We start from the raw sequence: 13,716 nt of genomic DNA, 5'->3' as shown, positions 1-13,716 counted from the left end.
GCCTTATATTCCGGTGCGCCTTATACATGGACCAATATTGAGCCACAACAAACATAAACTTCATTTTCATAAAGTTTAGGTCTCGCAACTACGGTAAGCAGCCGCCAACTTCATTTTCCCCCGTAGAAGAAGAAATTCTTCTTCTTGGCAATAAAGTACTTTATCTTTTTGTACTAAATATATGTCCTTTCCATTTTGAAATAAATAAATGTGTGTACTGCTTGCAATTTTGTATCTTTTAAACTATCTAATAATGAAATGAGTATATTATCATACATTTCAAGCAAGTCATCCTTTAAATTGTACACTGCAAAAATTGCAATAGATGTAACAGTTAAAAAAAACTGGTGCCTCACTTGTCGGAATTCTACCGTAAAAATGAAAACGGTGTTACCCCTTTTCCATTTACAGTGATACAACATAAAAACAAAACAATTTACCAATTACAAAAAGTGTTACCGTGTTTCCATTTACAGTAATATCCTGTAAAAACCAACATATGGAAAAAATGTACAGTACAGTAAATTGTGATATCATGAAAACGACAAATATTAATATTCATATATTATTCACTGTTACACAGCCCTGTGAGGGAAGCCATAATGTGGCCCTCATTGAAAACAAGTTTGACACCTCTGCAATAGACTTATAAGCTTTATCTTGTCATGACAGGACCTTAAACACACTGTAGGCTGGAATGGTCTGAAGGAACCTCCATTAGCACCTCAGAGCAGTAATTGCGTGAGACTTAAGTGGACATGTTTGGTCAGAAATGTTGTTCTTTGCCTCATTGTGGTGTTTTACGTTGACACTTTTTGAAAGTGCTATGATCCTCCGGTATATGACAGACTATTTTGGTGAATCCATTGAATGGACATGAATGAGTTTTTCAATTTTGTATTTAAGCTCTATTTTACCTGTCCACTTTTATATTCCAACAGAGAACCACACGGGTTCATTTTTATGAAGTCTTCGGTTCACTTGTCTCTCTGTCCTCTTTCTTCATAATTTCTCTGGCCGTATCTCTCACAGGTCTCTCTTTCCTCTCTCTCTGTTTTTCTCTCTTGTTGGCCTGGATCTCCACTCATTCCGTATTTAGAGTCACAATTGTCACAGAATTGTACAGATTTGAATGGTTGAGTAGTATCATTTGGGATTTCTTAACTCGCAAGCAATTGGTCAGTGGATCTTCTGATGCACTAAACCTAAAAACAGCTAGAAGTCTAAAACAGCTGCGCCTAATTTCGAATATGTGAATAATTTCTTGACTAAAGGTCCAGGCCTGTATATGATGGCACCTTAATCCCGACTTGGACTGCTGTCCACCAGTTAGTCTTTCTTTCTTTCTTTCTTTTAGTTTATTTCGAACATGAACACATTTACATCATAATACATCACACAATGTCATATCATTTCATTTACATCATGCCCGAAAAGGAGTAGGAAGAAGCAAAGCTTATTTAATCCTACCCCTTTCCCACTTCAAAGCGTTTACAATTATATAAAATCATTTACTGACCTTTTTATATAATAAAATAACATCTATGAATTAGTATATACAACAGTTTGTAATATGTAATTAATTAATTCAGTCATTATTAACATACTGAGATGAAGAATATTTTCAATAAGGTTGGAAGTTTTTCTCATAATTCTTCTTCTTTGTACTTTGTAAGCACTATTAATTTAAACAACCTCTTGAACTGGATCATGTCAGTACAATTTTTAACTTCTTTACTTAATCCATTCCATAATTTAATTCCACGTACTGTAATGCTAAAAGTTTTAAGTGTTGTACGTGCATATAAATGTTTTAAATTATTTTTTCCTCTAAGGTTATATTTCTCCTCTTTAGTTGAGAAGAAATGTTGTACATTCTTTGGTAGCAGGTTATAGATTGCTTTGTACATCATTTTAGCTGTTTGCAATTTTACCAAATCACCAAACTTTAATATTTTTGACTTAATAAATAAAGGGTTTGTATGTGTTCTATATCCAACATTATGTATTATTCTAACTGATCTTTTTTGTAACATGGTTAACGAATGTAGCGCACGTTTGTAGTTATTTCCCCATATTTCTGCACAATAACTCAGATATGGTAACACTAGTGAGCAGTAGAGAATATGAAGTGATTTTTGGCCCAGGACGTGTTTTGTTTTATTCATTATTGAAATGTTTTTTGCTACCTTATGTTGTATGTTTTGTATATGAGATTTCCAGTTCATTTTATCATCTATTAATACTCCCAAAAATCTGGTTTCTTTTACCCTTTCGATGTCTACTCCGTCTATTTGTATTTGCGTATGATGCTCTTTCCTACTATTACCAAATAGCATTATTTTAGTTTTACTGAGATTCAAAGATAGTCTGTTTTTGTCAAACCATCTTTTTAATTTGTTCATTTTTTCTGTTATTATTTGTATTATCTTCTGTATGTTCTCTCCTGAACAGAGAGCAGTTGTATCATCTGCAAATAAAACTAACTTTAAGTCCTTTGTAACTTTACAAATGTCGTTTATATAAAGATTAAACAATTTTGGTCCCAGTATTGATCCCTGCGGCACACCACAGGATATATCTAGCCGTGTTGACATATTTTCACCCATCTTCACATATTGCTTCCTGTTGATTAAATAGCTTCTTACCCAGTTCAAGACCAAACCTCTGATGCCATATTGTTCTAATTTTTGTATTAAAATATCATGATTAATTGTATCAAATGCTTTTGTCAAGTCCATGAATACTGCTGCCGCACATTCTTTACCATCTATTGCATTGGTAATTTCCTCTGTTATTTTAATTAATGCTATTGATGTTGAGATATTTGCTCGAAATCCATATTGGTTCTCCACGAGCGTCCCACTTTTGTTAATAAATAAATCTAATCGACTATTGAATAATTTTTCCATGATTTTGGAGAATTGTGGAAGTAATGAAACTGGTCTGTAGTTAGTAAACTGGTGTACGTCTCCATTCTTATAGATTGGTACGACTTTTGCAATTTTCATTTTGTCTGGGAATTTTCCGGTTAAAAATGATACATTGGTGATATATGTCAGAGGTTCTGAAATGTCTTCTATAACCTTTTTTATCGTTACCATATCTATTCCATGACAGTCATTTGAAGTCTTGGATTTACAATTTTTTACAATTTTGATTATTTCTTCTTTTGTTACACTTTTAAGAAACATGGAATTGGGATTTCTGTCTATGAGCTCACTCAAGTCCTCAACTGACCCATCATCTGCATTTGGAATTCTTTGATCCAGATTTGTTCCGATATTAACAAAATAATAATTGAAACGTTCAGCTATTTGGTTCATATTGTCATTTTTTGTATGTCCATCTAGAAAGTACTGGGGGTAATCTTTCTTAGCACCATTTTTAATGATGCTATTTAGGATGCCCCATGTTGCTCTCATGTTGTTTTTGTTCTTGTTTAATAATTGACTGTAGTATTCCTTCTTACATGTTCGTAGTATACCAATTAGCTTGTTTTTATATTTCTTATACTTATTTTCTGCCTCTATAGATCTTTGTGTTATAAATATTCGATACAATGTGTTTTTTTTGTGACAAGCATTTTTCAGTCCTTTTGTCATCCACGGTTGGTTGTTTTTCTTTTGCTTTTTACTACGTTCTTTCCATGGGCAATGTTTATCATAGAGTGTTAGAAAGGTGTTGACAAAATTCCCATATGCATCATCTACATCATCTTCATTATATACATTGTCCCAAATTTGTGTCCTCAGATCCTTCTTGAAGAAAATCATTCCTTCCTCTGTACATAGTCTTTGAAATGTCTTTTTGTCAATGTTCTTCTTCCTGTAGTTCCCATCATAAATAGTAAAGACTGGCAGATGGTCGCTGATGTCGGTTGTTAACAGTCCACTTGTTATATCCGTCAGTCTACCCCAGGGCAGCTGTGGCTACGAAAGTAGCTTACCACCACCAGGTGTGATGGGTTTTTAACATGTAAAGCGACTTTGGGTACTTAGAAAAGCGCTATATAAATCCCAGGTATTATTATTATTATTATTATTATTATTATATTATTATCAAAGACATTAGTGAATATATTGTCAATAAGTGTAGCACTGTGACTTGCAATTCTGGTTGGCCTTGTGATTTGAGGATACAAACTCATACTATACATTGTATCTGTGAAATCATTAATGGACTTTTGCTTGTTGGGGTTCAAGAAATCAATGTTGAAGTCTCCACATAAAAAGAGTACTTTTTGACTGATTCCATTGAAAGTTCCCTTAATCCAGTCTTCAAATCCTTCAATACTTGAGTTGGGTGCCCTATATATACAACTGATCAATACATTTCTATTTCTTTCATGACATATCTCAATGGTTATACACTCTAAAACATTGTCAATAGCCAGTGACATGTCTTTTACCACCTTGTAATGGAAGTCCTTCATCACATATACAGCAACTCCGCCTCCATTCTTATTTACTCTATTAATATAATTGAGTTCATATCCTTCTAGTCCAAAGTCCATTCCTTTTTTTGGATCCATCCATGTCTCTGATACAGCGATAATTTTGAAAGGTTCTTTAAATTGTTCCAAAAATAATTTCATATTGTTAAAATTGGCATACAAGCTTCTGCAGTTAATATGAATAATTGACAGTTTGTTATTGGAATTAATGTTGGTGTTGTACTGTACTTCTGTATAATATAAACAATTATTGTCCATGTGAGAAAAAAATGTCTGTAATATAAAATTTGCCGGTGAGCCATTGTGCCACAAAAAATGGTCTAATTTTACTTAATTTGGTTTCAAATGATTTATTTAGTACAAATGAAGTATAATGTTTAATGAAGTATTTTGACAGGAAAAACAAAACAATGCCTTCCACTCGATGACAGGAGGTGCGTCTAGCCTCTGTTATGCATTCTTAAAACACTGGAATACTGGACTATAATGTATCAAGTAATTATGATGGACAAAAAAATAAATGATTTCACACAGTATTTTAAATATTTTTAAAAAGGTAATTATTGTTATTATTATTATTGAGTCATTTGCAGTAGTGCGTCATACTTTCCAGTTCTTTATTTAGCGGGAGAACGGTAAAATACTCACCTACTGCCCCCACGGTGTTCCACAATATGTCATATGTTCCCCATATTCATTGTGTTGCAATTTAAAACTGATCCACTGTTGACCACTGACCCCAAGAACCCCATCACCTGTTTTTGCTCAGAGTAGACACTGACAGCTGGTCTGAGTCCTGTGACCTGTGTGGGTTTGAGACAACCTCTCTGGGAGCTCACTCCTTTTTTGAAGTCATTAGGAGCTCTGATTTGAGATGACTTTGTGTTGCCAAGTTCCTGCACATCACACAGTTCCAGTGACAGGTGCATAGCGTCAAAACAACCAATTCTCCTGGAAACCACAAAAAAGCACATACTTTGTGCCGGGCTATTTCCAGGCCACTTGCAGAGCATCGCTCAGTGGAACCTTGTGTGTGACAAGGTATTGTTGTGTCGATATGTTCCCTGTCTGTGAAATCAATGCCTCTGTACACAAGCATTGTTCTGAATGGAGTGCAGTCAAATCAATTTGAAAAGTAATTTGTTTGATTAGTGCTCTTCCACTATGCACCCCCGCTCTGCTATAGACAATTCTGCGCAGGTTTTTCCTTCTTAACTGTCTACTCACTTTTTTTTCTGCAAGTACTGCCTTGTCCTCAGCCATTGTTCAGATCAGGAAATTGTAAGAAACACCTTTTGGTGGTGTCCTGTACATCCACAATGTCACCACAGTTGTGACAAGAATAGCAACAGAATACACAGTATGCACATGCTAAGCCCATATATATATATATATATATATATATATATATATATATATATATATATATATATATATATATATATATATATATATATATATATATATATATATATATATATATATATATATATATATACACTACCGTTCAAAAGTTTGGGGTCACCCAAACAATTTTGTGGAATAGCCTTCATTTCTAAGAACAAGAATAGACTGTCGAGTTTCAGATGAAAGTTCTCTTTTTCTGGCCATTTTGAGCGTTTAATTGACCCCACAAATGTGATGCTCCAGAAACTCAATCTGCTCAAAGGAAGGTCATTTTTGTAGCTTCTGTAACGAGCTAAACTGTTTTCAGATGTGTGAACATGATTGCACAAGGGTTTTCTAATCATCAATTAGCCTTCTGAGCCAATGAGCAAACACATTGTACCATTAGAACACTGGAGTGATAGTTGCTGGAAATGGGCCTCTATACACCTATGTAGATATTGCACCAAAAACCAGACATTTGCAGCTAGAATAGTCATTTACCACATTAGCAATGTATAGGGTGTATTTCTTTAAAGTTAAGACTAGTTTAAAGTTATCAAGAAGATGCCATTCATATCACCACAGCTGATCTGTTACAGCAAGGATTCACCAACTGTACTACACAAACAAGAGCACCAACTTGCAACTACAGACTAAATATGAATACATTTTTGCTACCTGGAGAACGTTGGTCATCTGTAAGTAAATACAACAAGCTGGTATTGCATTGTACCAAAAAATAAATCAGCATTGTTATGTGAAAAAGGTAAATACACTTGTTTGTTTCAACAACTGTTTGAACTAAAGAAGAGTGCATGCAGATTTAAATGGTGCACTATGTTAAGTTGTTTATACTGTAAGTGTGTTCATCCATTCATCCATAAGTAACTGCACCTTGTCTGCAATATTATTGGAAAGATTTTGAAAATGTGCACTTAATTTTTACTATAGTTATTAGAGATGCGCGGTTTGCGGACACAACCGCACTATCCGCGGGTCGGGCGGATGCATGACGAAAAAAATAGATTTTAATTAGATTCGGGCGGGTGGCGGTTGAACCAATTCTATCGAATGTCTGCTGATTTTCACCCAATCAACAATAACAAGGGCATGCCGTGTTGGTACTGCCTTTATCACCCTCTACAACATGTACAGCCTGCGTGCTAGCCCAGCCACATGTTGTACGCAGCATCTGCCTGCTAGGGATGTGCGTATCGATCCTGTGGTATCGATATATCGATACTCACACGCTGCTCATTTGGCATCACTTTTCTGAAAAAAGTATCGATATAAACCAAAAAACGGCGTGTGGGGGGTGCAAGCATCACTTTCAGATGTTTTTGATGACTTACTTAACTTACTATGTGCTGGGACACCCCTGTACCTGGCAGAGTATAGAGTCACGTCACAGGAGACAGCGAATGAACGTCGTCAACGTGCAACACACACACAGCCAGCCGACAGAGATGCAGCCAGGCATATCCAGTGTTGTCCAATTGTTGACTTAAAACAGGCATTGTTTTTTTTTTTTTTAGTAATGTTTACTGAATATTTTTGTTTAAATGATTATCCTAAATTCAAATAATTTCCACACAGGGGAATTTACTGTTAGTTGAAAATTGCTTGAGTATTTAAAACAAGATAAGAAAGAGATACAATTTGGAGATTCTTCATCTTTGCATTACAGTTTTATTTTTTTCCAAGAAAATCTTGAATATATGATTGAATGTGATATTGGTTTTAATCTGTAACATGATTTCTTACATTTCGAAAACATTAGCCTATTTCATATTTCATTAATTGCTAATTATAACACAAACTTTAAAAAATAACTGCAGCTTCTTGCAATTCGGATTTGACTGTTAATTGGAAAGCCCTAATATTTAATTATTATATATAATATATAGTTATTATTATATATAATATTTAATTTATTTTTCATATTTATGTAATTTATTTTAATTTTACTTTTATTATATATTGACCATAATAAATGTGGTATAAATAGTCTGTATTTGTCTTGTGATTTGTCTTAAATAATAACAATAGTAATAATATTTTTGACTGACAAAAAATTGCCAATAAGAAATTATTGCCATCGGTATCAATGAAAACGCAAGCAAAAGTATCGGTATCGTAGCGAATCCTAAAATTGTGGTATCGCCCATCCCTACTGCCTACACACGTATGTGATAGCTGGGCGTACTTGATCCACAGCCATACAGGTTACACTGACGGTGGCCGTATAAAACAACTTTAACACTCTTAATATGTGCCACACTGTGAACCCACACCAAACAAGAATGACAAACACATTTCGGGAGAACATCCGCACCGTGAGACAACATAAACACAACAGAACAAATACCCAGAACACCTTGCAGTCCTAACTCTTCCTGGCTGAAATATACACCCCTACCACCAAACCCCGCCCACCTCAACCGACGCACGGAGGGGGGTGGGGGGTGGGGGGGTTGATGTGTGGGGGCGCAGTGTAGGGGGGGTGGGGTTTGGTGGTGGTAGGGGGGGGGATGTATATTTCAGCCAGGAAGACAGTACAGTGCAGACATTCACTGCGTAGGGACTCGCGTTAATCTAACAACAACAACAGTTGCAGTAGAAGGGATAATAATAATAATGATAATAATATGAATCAGAATTGATCCCCAAGGAGAAATTTATTTTTGTTACAATAACTGTGCAAATAATAGCCTATGTATGTGTACATACATTAGTTATTATTTTTATTTTAAATCTTCTCAAAACAGCCTGCTTACACTTTACCCCCCGCCCCTTCTTTCTGTCTCCTCTACTAGTCTACTCTCATTTTGTTTTCATGTGGCTTGTTTTCATGGGATCGGCAGTTCTTTTGACTGTACGAATCACTAGAATCAGTGACTGACAACGCCACACGGTGGCCAGTTCAGTACGTATACCGAATCACTTCTGCAGCAGCAGTACAGTTTAATTGCAAATCAGCATTATTATAATGATGATGATAGCTACTAAACAACAACAACAACAGTTGCAGTAGAATGGATAATAATAATAATAATAATATGAATCAGAATTGATCCCCAAGGAGAAATTTATTTTTGTTACAATAACTGTGTAAATAATAGCCTATGTATGTGTACATACATTAGTTATTATTTTTATTTTAAATCTTCTCAAAACAGCCTGCCCTACACGTTACCCTCCGCCCCTCCCCCTCGCGTCGCTGCTGCTCAGCCTGAACGGATTTTCTTTAACTTCATGCATACTTGCCAACCCTCCCGTTTTTAGCGGGAGAATCCCGGTATTCAGCGCCTCTCCCGACAACCTCCCGGCAGAGATTTTCTCCCGACAAACTCCCGGTATTCAGCGGAGCTGGAGGCCACGCCCCCTCCAGCTCAATGCGGACCTGAGACCGAGTGGGGACAGCCTATTCTCACGTCCGCTTTCCCACAATATAAATATGCTTGCAAGTTCCAAAACGAATGGAAACAACAATTTCAGTTCATCCAGGACAGTTCGAAGGGGAAGGTGTATGTTGCCTGTAAATATGTAGAACAGACTTCTCCATTGAACACGGTGGCCGAAATGATATACTCAGTCATGAACGGAGAAGTTAAACAGGACAATACTGCCATCTAATGGATAGATAATTCAAGTATATCTTTTATGTAAATAAAAGAAATATATATATATATATATAGCTAGAATTCACTGAAAGTCAAGTATTTCATACATATATATATATACATAAATATATATATATATATATATATATATATATATATATATATATATATATATATATATATATATATATATATATATATATATATATATATATATGAAATATATATGAAATACTCGAGTTGGTGAATTCTAGCGGTAAATAACCACGCCCCCAACCACGCCCCCCGCCCCCAACACCCCACCCCCCCCCCTACCCCCCACCTCCCGATATTGGAGGTCTAAAGGTTGGCAAGTATGACTTTATGTGTTGGGATAATGGGGACGTGTGTTTGTTTTCATGTGGCTTGAGTCAACATTAGCCGTTAGCTTGGAGAATGAATGGGTTACCCACAACCTCTCCAAGGTTTCTCATAGTCATTCACATTGACGTCCCACTGGGGTGAGTTTTCCTTGCCCGTATGTGGGCTCTGTACCGAGGATGTCGTTGTGGCTTGTACAGCCCTTTGAGACACTTGTGATTTAGGGCTATATAAATAAACATTGATTGATTGATTGATTGAGAACGGATGCCAATGGCATGAAACATATCCCCGCGACGGGGGGAGAATCACTCGCGGCATTGGGGCAAGCAGAGCAGAGAGCGAGAGCGTTGACGTTCACTGAGTGATTCATGTCGTTAATCCGCGGTGAACGAATCGTTCGCTCAGTCCCTCCCCCCGCCCTCTCATTGGCTGCGTCGTTCGCCGACGTCGAGGGTTCAGTGAGTCACAGAATGCGCCAGTTCCACTCATACCGGCATGGTCGCGGCGGAGCTCAACTGAACTGAGAAAGGAACGAATCAGTTCATGAAGTGATTCGGTTCAGTACGTTCACTCAAAAGATTCGTTCTTTCGAACGAATCGTTCGCGAACGACACAACACTAATGCGGATGAAGTAATTGCCTATCCGGAAAGGAGGGTCTCTTCATCTGTGGTCCCTTCTCAAGGTGTCTTCTTTTTCCCCATCTGGTTTTTTTTTTAGTGTTTCCTTGACCGGATGTGATTTTTAGTTCAGGAGATGTTGTCGTGAGTTCGTAAAGCCCTTTGTGTTGTGGTTACTAAGGGAGGTGACGGCAAACATACACCAGGGGGAAGTATATACAAATATTTATTATATATATAGACAATATATATATATATATATATATATATATATATATATATATATATATATATATATATATATATATATATATATATATATATATATATATAATAAACAATACAACTAAACTAAGGAAATGGAGTGTGAACTAGAATACAAGAGTGTGTGGTGTAAGACTATGTGTGTAGTTAGCTGAAGTGTGTGTGTTACCAAGTGTTGAACGAGAGATGAGGAAGTCCAGGGGTAGAGGGGAGCCAAGCGAGGGAAGTCAAGGATCGAGGGAGGCAGTCAGTGTCCAGAGGGAGATCCGGGGAAATGTGAGACGCACAGCTCACTGTCCAGACGACGGAGGGTACTGCGGGGACACGGGAGAAGACAGGGGGGTGACGGCACGGAGAGGAAACAAGGAGAGAGAGCTAAAGCTTTGCTTACGGTTCACCATGAGAAAACTAAGTTCCCGCGCCGATCCTTGGGTCCACCCTGCCTTTATCCGGCACGCCCTCATCAGGATCAGGTGTGCAGATAGCCGGTGAGTGTTTGCAGCTGGTGGCTGCGGCAGAGCGGAGACGCACGCGGCGCGTCCCTGGATGTGCGCACCCGTGGGCGTGTCCCGAGGTGCGCACAGACGGATGAGCGGCGTTGGCAGGAGGGAAGCGGGATCGAATCCGCGCCGTGACACTTTGAGGCACTTGTGATTAAAGGCTATATAAGTACAATTTTAATCTTTAATCTTATAAAGGCAAAAGTGGTGAAAGTAGTGATTGGAGCCTGGGAGCCGTAACCCCCATGATACAGTGAATCTGGAAAGTACTCACAGTGCATCACTTTTCCCACCTTTTGTTATGAAATAAATTCATTTTGTCCTCAAAATTCTACAGACAATACCCCATCATGACAATGTAACAACTTTTTTTTTAAATTTTAAATTCATGGAGAACAAAAAAATCACACAAAATCACGCGCCTCGGCTCTGTAGTCACCGCCGTACAGCGGCTCAGATGAAATAATGGTACCGGTACTTTTCAAAGGCAGTATAGTACCGATTTCAATCAATTAGTACCAGTATACCATACAACCCTAATGTGTGTGTGTATATATATATATATATATATATATATATATATATATATATATATATATATATATATATATATATATATATATATATATACAGGTATATATGTATACATGTATACACAGCTCGAATTTCACCACGGAAACCGCCCTTGTCATTTGCCGTAATGCTCTAAAAAAAAAAAAAGACCAGCATTTATGGGGCCGTGCCAGCAACTTGAGGGTTCCAGGTTCGATCCCCGCATCCGCCATCCTAGTCACTACCGTTGTGTCCTTGGGCAAGACACTTTACTCACCTGCTCCCAGTGCCACCCACACTGGTTTAAATGTAACTTAGATATTGGGTTTCACTATGTAAAAGCGCTTTGAGTCACTAGAGAAAAGCGCTATATAAAATATACTTCACTTCACTTCACTATGGCAAGAACATGCCTCGACCACCCCTGACATTTTACTTGTTAATGGACGAGGGATGTAACGGTAAACGATATGATGATAAACTGCGCTAAAATTCCGGACAGTTAGTAATAACGTTTAATTCTCTAATTATCGAAAAAACTTGATTTATTAATGCATTTCTAAGCGCCGCGCCTCCGAAGATGGTGCATGTGCACCAATTTTGGATTGGTAAATCATGCTGAAGGTAAAATAATTGAGGACAGTCAGCCCATCACCAGAAAATGCAGGAAAAAAGTCTCCACAAAAGGAGGCAACACTTCAAACATGTTGAGCTAACTCCGGAACAAGCAGTCACAACTGCACGTCGAGTGCAAGGTACGTCAACTTGTAGTTGAATGCATGATGGAAAGTGTTTGAAAATGAACTTGTCATCGTTTGTCTGTCAAACGTTCTTATAGTTACACTTAAGTGCTACATAAAGCTACTTGTTATTGGGCACTATCTGTGAGAGCGAGTAGTGTGTGCACACAAGATATACTGCAGCAGAACAAAATGTACTTCTCTTTGTGTGTTTTGTGCTGTTAATGACCGCTGCTACTTTACCTTCCTTTTAAAATTTAGTGTTAAAAACAAATCCTAGCAGAAACACTGCAACATGTTTTCTTTTTACAAGTGTAACATTAGTGTTTGTGTGTCACTGTGTGTGTGTCAGTCAGATGATTATATTAATATTTAGCATCTAATAGGTGTAATAATACATTTGCTTTTCCCTTATTTACAAAGTGGGCATGCAGCCGGCAATTTGGATGCCACAGTTACAGTACATCATTTACCACTATCACACATACAATACCTGATGCCTTCCAGAAGCAGCTGCTTATGCTCCTTCGTCAAAAATAGAAAAAGACCTCACTGCAGCGCTGTCATCTTTCATTGACAAACTTTCAAATAGTTTAGAGGTGTTCTCTGATATGTGTAAGACTAGATCTCTCATATATCAAAACTATTGTTGTATACTAGGAGAAATAGTGCAGTTACATCTGTTAATAATGCTTATGTTGCTTTCATAAGCACATTTGATTTCTACTTGAGGTACATGTAACAATTATCTACAATAATGTTTCTTCTAAAAAGTATATCATTTTGAATGTTTCATTTGTTTTTTAAATAAAACTTAGTTAAAATATTTCAGTATAAGTACTTTTTGAACCAATTTAAAAATCCCGCCATGATAATGATAACCTTGATCATTTTGGTCACAATAACCGTGATAATAAATGTACATACGGTGACATCCCTATAACGGACAATTGTAATGTAATTGTTTCGTCGAATAAATTGATAAAAACACCCCGACATGACTTTTCTTACATTTTCAACTGTTTAAGGCACCGCATAATTAACGTTAATTGGTATAAATAACATGGGTGCAGACATTTTGGAAGCGTGTATCAAAAGTTAACCGACAACGAGAAGAGCTGAGTTGTTCCGAGAGATACACTAGTTGCATCAGGGTCTGGAAAGACGTCAGGTGTTCGGTGAATTTAGGTCAGGCAGCTCTCAAAATGCA

The sequence above is a fragment of the Entelurus aequoreus genome, linkage group LG12 (assembly GCF_033978785.1).
Source record: "Entelurus aequoreus isolate RoL-2023_Sb linkage group LG12, RoL_Eaeq_v1.1, whole genome shotgun sequence".
NCBI lineage: Eukaryota > Metazoa > Chordata > Actinopteri > Syngnathiformes > Syngnathidae > Entelurus > Entelurus aequoreus.
This window is presented reverse-complemented; position numbering follows the sequence as displayed.